This window comes from Momordica charantia (assembly GCF_013281855.1).
Source record: "Momordica charantia cultivar OHB3-1 chromosome 7 unlocalized genomic scaffold, Mcharantia_2.0 BLBB01000007.1, whole genome shotgun sequence".
Taxonomy (NCBI): domain Eukaryota; kingdom Viridiplantae; phylum Streptophyta; class Magnoliopsida; order Cucurbitales; family Cucurbitaceae; genus Momordica; species Momordica charantia.
In genome coordinates, this window is record NW_028275165.1 from 4,689,145 (window position 1) to 4,696,481 (window position 7,337).

General features: G+C 35.8%; 1 pseudogene across 1 annotated transcript; it reads left to right on the plus strand.

The window, feature by feature from the left end:
- The first annotated feature begins 2,113 nt into the window (after window positions 1–2,113).
- Window positions 2,114–5,348, plus strand: LOC148210045 (uncharacterized; annotated as a pseudogene). Its single transcript, XR_015792385.1, has 3 exons — window positions 2,114–3,042; window positions 4,220–5,011; window positions 5,119–5,348. The product of XR_015792385.1 is annotated as an uncharacterized LOC148210045 (transcript).
- Window positions 5,349–7,337: the final 1,989 nt, after the last annotated feature.

Sequence of the window (7,337 nt, forward strand, 5' to 3'; positions counted from 1 at the left end):
AAAGATTGAGATGTGATCATCCCTAGTTTTGCTATAAATAAGAATACCATCAAATTAAACAACAATAAACTTATTTAATAATGGAACAAGAACCTTGTTCATTAACCTCATCAAGGTGCTTGGGACATTAGAGAGACTGAAGAGCATGACTAAGCATTCAAATTAACCTTCATTTTTTTAAGGCGGTTTTTCATTAATTCTAATTTGATGGTAACCACTCCTTAAATCAACCTTTGAGAATTAGCCCCACCTAATTGATCCAATGGACCATTAATTCGTGAGATGGGGAAATGGTGCATTTAGTGACAACTCAACTAATGTTTGCAGTCAATTTTCTTTGTTTACCTTCCTCAATCGAGTTCATTGCTGCTCACCTGGATGATGACTAAAATCATTAGTCTCCAGCCCTACTTCCTCATACGGATATTTACAATATTACCCTTTAGTGGGTTTATGCCAGCTGTAGAAATTGGTTATTCTGATCAAAATTGGTTATCCAGTAATGGGAGCTCCACTCACGAAGTCTAGATCCTTCTAATGGGAAGCATGTAAAATCTCTCTCTTGTTGTAAACCTTAGATTTTAGGAATAAAATCTGACGGAATAAAAGGGTGAGGTTGCTTTTTAAAAGGGGTGTGGTAATTTGAGGAGTGAGAGCAATGGGTACATGTGCAAGCTGGAGAATAGTAGAATGAAGATTATAAAGGGAGCAATGGTGAAAATTAAAGGAGTGTTGAGTAATGGTCTGTACATTTTAGGTAGTATAGTAGTAGGTTATCTAACAGTGGCTTCCTTTCATGATCAACAGCTTATAAAGTTATGGCATGCTCGGTTAGGACATGTCAGTGAAAGAGGTTTAAAGAAACTTCACAAGTAAGGGCTGTTGGGAAAACAATCAATTGGCACCTTAGAAATGTGTGAACATTACATTTATGGGAAAACAACAAGAGTATCCTTTGGAACTGGACAACATCATTCAAAGGCTATTCTTGACTATGCCCATGCTGATTTGTGGGGCCCGGAAAGAATACCAACTATGGGTGGATCTAGGTACTTTCTTTCGATTATAGATGACTATTCTAGAAGGGTTTGGACATACCTGTTAAAATCGAAAGATGAAACCTTCAAGAGGTTTGTTGAATGGAAAACTTTGGTGGAAAACGAAATGGGACGCAAGTTGAAATGCCTAAGAACTGACAATGGCCTTGAATTCTTGAAAAATGAGTTCAAGGATTACTGTGCAAAGTATGGAATTCAAAGACATCTCGCTGTTAGAGGAACTTCTCAACAAAATGGGGAAACTTTCAACAAATAGTGAGATGTTTAATTTCAAATGCAAACTTACCGAAGAAATTTTTTTGGGGAAACTTTGATGATAGCCACATATTTGATAAATAGGAGTCCATCAACTGTGATTGGCTTTACAACTCCTATAGAAAAGTGGTATGGACATCCACCTAATCTTAGCAATCTCAAAATCTTTGAATGTGTTGCTTTCACTCATGTGAGGGTAAACTTGATCACAGGGCAAAGAAGTGTTTGTTCTTGAGTTATCCAAATGGAGTTAAAGTTTTCAAACTATGGTGTGTTGAAAAAGGGGAAGAAAGATGTATTATCAGTCGAAATGTGGTATTTGATGAAAATAAAATGGCAATGGAAATTTTATCTCACCAAACAGAGAAAAATTAACCTTTAAAATGGAATTGGACTCACTTCATTCAGAAATGAAATATGGTATAGTGAAGACGCCTACTAACCACGAGCAAGAACAATTGGACTCACTTCAAAAATTAACCATGGCTGGAATGGATGAATTTAGTGGCAGCTGAGCTAATGTTTGCAGTAAATTTTCTTGGTTGACCTTCCTCAACTGAGTTCACTGCTGCTCACCTAGATGATGACTAAGATCATTAGTCTCTAGCTCTATTTCCTCATACGGATATTTACAATATTACCCCTTAGTGGGTTTATGCCAGCTGTAAGAGTTAAGTATTCTGATCAAAATTGGTCATCCATATCAATAATGGAAGCTCCACCCACGAAGTCTGGATCCTTCTAATGGGAAGCATGTAAAGTCTGTCTCTTATTGTAAACCTTAGATTTTAAGGCTAAAATCAGAGGGAATAAAATGGTGAGGTTCCTTTGCAAAATGGGTGTGGTAATTTGAGGGAGTGAGAGCAAGGTGGAGTTTAAAAATTCTCATAGTGCTTTTATCAAATCCATTAGTTGATAAGTCTGTGATAGGCTTTGGGTTGTCTAAAAGGATTAGGGTTGAGCCAATTGCTCTGTATCATCAATTTGTTCGAGAAGATAGTGAAAAAGGGGGTCTCAAAGTAGATGTAGATCAATTAAGATTGAACCACTATAATCACTGGTGTTATCTTCTTCTTTCCCTTCTCTATTTTAGCTTAATTACTTGTGTTGATTGATTTACAGTATTTCATTAGAGTTCTATGTTTTTGTTGAATAACTCTAATCTTATTGCTCGGTTTTATGCCATTTTTGTTTGTGCTGATCAGATTTTTACAACAGGAAACGGTACTTGATAGTAATCTTATTGATTACCTAACTATCAACACATATATGCAAGTTCCATCCTTTATAGGTGTTAGGAGAGCGGGAACAACACAATGACTAAGGCTCGGCTGAATGTGTTCTTTATTGAGTAGCTCATGTATTTGATCATGAAGTTGTTGGAATTAATTTAATTGATTCCATTAAATGGGTAACAATTTATGATAAATTAAATGTACTACTATTCATGGGAAAAATAAGTGGTCTAATTAGGGTCCATAAACTTCCTATATGTGGTGTGGCCCGCTAGGCAGATACCAGCCCGTTGATCCTAGGGGATTATGGGAAACCCTAGAATCAACTTATAAATACAGGGTTATGGTCCCCAATATACTATGCTTCTTTAGTCTTCTATTCTCCATCCAATAGAGTGTATTGCCCATCTTTGGTCTAAGGTCGCATAGTTGAGGAAGACCCAAACCACGCTGATATTGCTACAGGAACTTGGAATCTCTACTCATGGATTCAGGTAATTCGAAATAACTTATAGTTCTTTAGCCTACTCCCATGCATAGATCTTATATAAAGTTTTTTGTTTTCTAACAAGTGGTATCAGAGCCTGATTTTCATGGTTGTTTGCTAAATTATTTGATTGTTGTTTATGAATAAATTTGTTGGTTTTCCATATAGTCAAGTTTATTATTAAACAGCATGAATTATTAGAACTATTTGGATTGATTAGTTATTGGACAATTTTGAATAATTTAATTTGAAAGTCATCTGAATTTATTGATTTGATGAAGTTTGATATATTTATTCTCCCCAATATTTTCCAAATCGATCGAATTATAATCAATTCAGTTACTGTTTAAAAAAAAAAAAATCAAAGATGGCTGTGAAGGTTCAATTTAATAAAGAAAGAAATTTTTTTTTTAGAATGGCAACTGGGTTTGATTCAATTAGAAAGGGAGAAAGAAAGAAAGAAAAAAAAAAAAAGATTGCGGCGGCACTCCAGTGCCGCCATGAGGCTGCTGTGCTAGGGTGAAACCCTAGCACAAATATTTACATTATTATTTTTTTTTCCCACCTTTTTTCTTTTTCTTTTTCTTGACTTATTTTTATAAATATTCTTTATATTTATAGTCTGTAATAAATTTTTGGGCATAAAAGTATAGAGGACAATATTTTTTATTACTTTTTTATTGTGCTAATTAAAGATTGACTATTACGGTGAATAAATTTATATTTAATTTATTGGTAGCACAATTTGTCTAATTTCGTTAAATGTTTTGATGCGTGAAATATGCTACCAAAGTAGTCTCTATTTTATAAATTGGAACATTTAAAGTTCTTAGATGTAGTGTATTTCTTGCTTATGAGGATTGTGATCGGCCTAAAGGAAGATTGCAATTTGGGCAGACAACAAATACACATGCAATAATAAATATGGATAACATAAGGTTGCGTCCTTGAAGTTGTTAGTCGGCCCAAAGGAAGGCTATCATCTAAAAGGAATGAGTTATTAATGTTTTATTATTGTACTGAGAGTATCACTAGCAAATTAACATTTTTTTGTCCAAAGACTGAATGTAAATGTTGCATTAGGTATCTCACTTGTCCTCATAAAGTTTATTTAGAATGTCATGAATATTTATATATATCTGTGTGACATTACTTACTATATTGAGCTTGTGTTCTTTATACAGTTAAGGTTGCTAATTCTGATAATATGTCCACTCAAGTCAACAACATTCCTAGACTGAATGGGGCTAATTTTAAGGACTGGAAAGAAGACATCCAGATAGTACTTGGGTGTATGGATTTAGATCTTGCATTAACGGTAGACCGTCCTACTTCAACTAAGGAAAATCCTAATAAGGTTGAAATTGAGAAGTGGGATAGGTCTAATCGCATGTGTCTAATGATCATGAAGCGTTCAATTCCAGAAACATTTAGAGGCTCTATTGTTGAGGGAACGAATGCCAAAGGCTTTCTAAAGGAAATAGAGCAGTACTTTACCAAAAACGATAAGGCAGAGGCGAGTACCCTTATGGCAAAACTCACCTCTTGAAGATACGTTGGTAAAGGAAACATAAGGGAATACATAATGCAAATCTCAAATGTTGCAACAAAACGTAAGGCACTGAAGTTGGAAGTTTCTGAAGACTTTTTAGTGCACTTAGTTTTGAATTCTCTTCCAGCAGAGTATAGCCACTTCAGGGTGCGTTACAACACTCAGAAGGATAAATGGTCCCTGAATGAGCTAATCTCTCACTGTGTTCAAGAGGAAGAGAGGATGCAGCGAGAGAAGACAGAAAGTGTTCACATGGCTTCTACCTCAAAGAGTGTAAAGAGAAAGAGAGTGAATAATGCTGCGGAATCTTCTAAGCAGAAAAAGGAAAAGAAACAGGATTCAGGACCTGCTTGTTTCTTCTGTAAGAAGACTGGGCACATGAAAAAACAATGTGCCAAATATACTGCATGGCTATTGAAGAAGGGTATGTTTCTCTCCCTTGTTTGTTCTGAGATTAATCTAGCTTTTGTACCTATGCATACGTGGTAGGTAGATTCAGGTGCTACTACTCACATAAGTGTATCTATGCAGGGTTGCATTTGAAGCCGACTGCCAAGTGATGCTGAGACTTTCATCTACGTGGCTGACGGCAATAGGGCAAAAGTAGAAACAATAGGAACATTTAGATTATCTTTAGGAACTGGTTTTCATTTGGATTTGTTTGAGACTTTTGTTGTTCCGTCATTTAGACGGAATTTAATTTCTGTTTCTTCATTGGACAAATTTGGTTATTCTTGTTCATTTGGAAATAACAAACTAAGTCTTTTGCATAATTCAAATATTATTGGTACTGGTTCATTGATTGATAATTTATATATGCTTGATAATGTTCCGTTTGATAATGAAACCTTGCATATTTCATCACGCGGTACAAAGCGAAAATTAAATGAAAATTCTGGTACATTATGGCACAAACGATTAGGACATATCTCTAACACTAGAATTAAGGGACTCGTGGATGAAAGAATTCTTGATTCACTTGACCTAACAGATCTTCAGGTTTGTGTTAATTGTATCAAAGGAAAAGAAACAAACAAGAGGAATATAGGTGCTGAAAGAGCTAAAGAAGTCCTAGAACTGATACATACTGACATATGCGGACCATTCCCTACGGCTTCATGGAATGGGCAACAATATTTTATCACGTTCATCGATGATTATTCAAGATACTGCTACCTATATTTAATTCATGAGAAATCTCAAGCTCTGGACACGTTCAAATCTTTTAAAGTAGAAGTTGAACTTCAACTTAACAGGAAGATTAAAACTCTCAGATCTGACCGTGGAGGAGAATATTATGGTCGATATGATGGATCAGGTGAACAACGTCGAGGACCCTTTGCGCTTTTCCTTGAACAATGTGGCATAGTTCCTCAGTACATGATGCTTGGGAAACCTAGCATGAATGGAGTTGCTGAGAGGTGAAATAGGACTCTTAAAGATATGGTAAGAAGTATGATTGCTTATTCTTCTTTGCCAGAGTCTCTTTGGGGAGAAGCATTAAAAACTGCAGTATATATACTTAACAGAGTGCCTAGCAAAGCAGTAAACAAACCCCATATGAGCTGTGGACAGGAAAAAAACCCAGCCTAAGGCATTTACATATTTGGGGATGTCCAGCGGAAGCAAGGCCTTATAAGCCAAATGAAAAGAAACTGGACTCAAGAACCATAAGTTGCTACTTTGTTGGGTATGCTGAGCGCTCTCGGGGCTTTAAGTTCTATAATCCCACTTCAAGAATTTTTTTCGAGACGGGAAATGCTCGATTTCTTGAGAATATTGAGTTTGAGGTGAGAAATAAAAGTAAAGATGTTGTCTTTGAAGAAGAAAATACTACTATCATGAATGATGTGGTTACTTTACCTACCATTATCAGTAAAGTAGTTTTAGATAATGACACTCAAGATAAAGTTCCAACGCTCGATGTCATTACCTCTCAAGACAACACTGAAGACACATCATCCTTCCCTATAGATCAACCTCAACATACTCAAGAAGTGTCATTAAGAAGATCCACTAGAGAAAGGAGAAGTGCAATACCAGATGATTATATTGTATTTCTTCAAGAACATGAGGATAGCATTCGCCTTACAGAAAATGATCCTATCAATTTTCAACAGGCAATGAAAAGTTCTAAGGTAGATAAGTGGATTGAGGCTATGCAAGATGAGATGAAATCTATGAGCGATAATGGCGTTTGGGATCTAGTTGAGTTGCCTGCAGGAAAGAAACCTATTGGTTGTAAATGGATATTTAAAACCAAAAGGGATTCAAAAGGGAACATTGAAAGATATAAAGCACGTCTTGTTGCAAAAGGTTTCACTCAAAAGGAAGGCATAGATTATAAAGAGACTTTCTCTCCAGTTTCCTCGAAAGACTCTTTTAGAATTATTATGGCACTGGTAGCACATTTTGACTTAGAGTTACATCAGATGGATGTTAAGACAGCTTTTCTCAATGGAGACATTGTTGAAACCATTTACATGGAGCAACCAGAGAACTTTGAATCAGGAAATCCAAAGTCAATGGTTTGTAGACTAAAAAAATCCATCTATGGACTCAAGCAAGCTTCCCGTCAATGGTACCACAAATTTCATAATGTCATTACTTCTTTTGGTTTTGAAGCTAATGTAGTTGATGAATGTGTGTACCGCAAGAACAGTGGGAGTAAATATATCTTCCTAGTATTATATGTAGATGACATCTTATTGGCTTGCAGCGATTTAAACCTGCTACAAGAAATCAAGAAC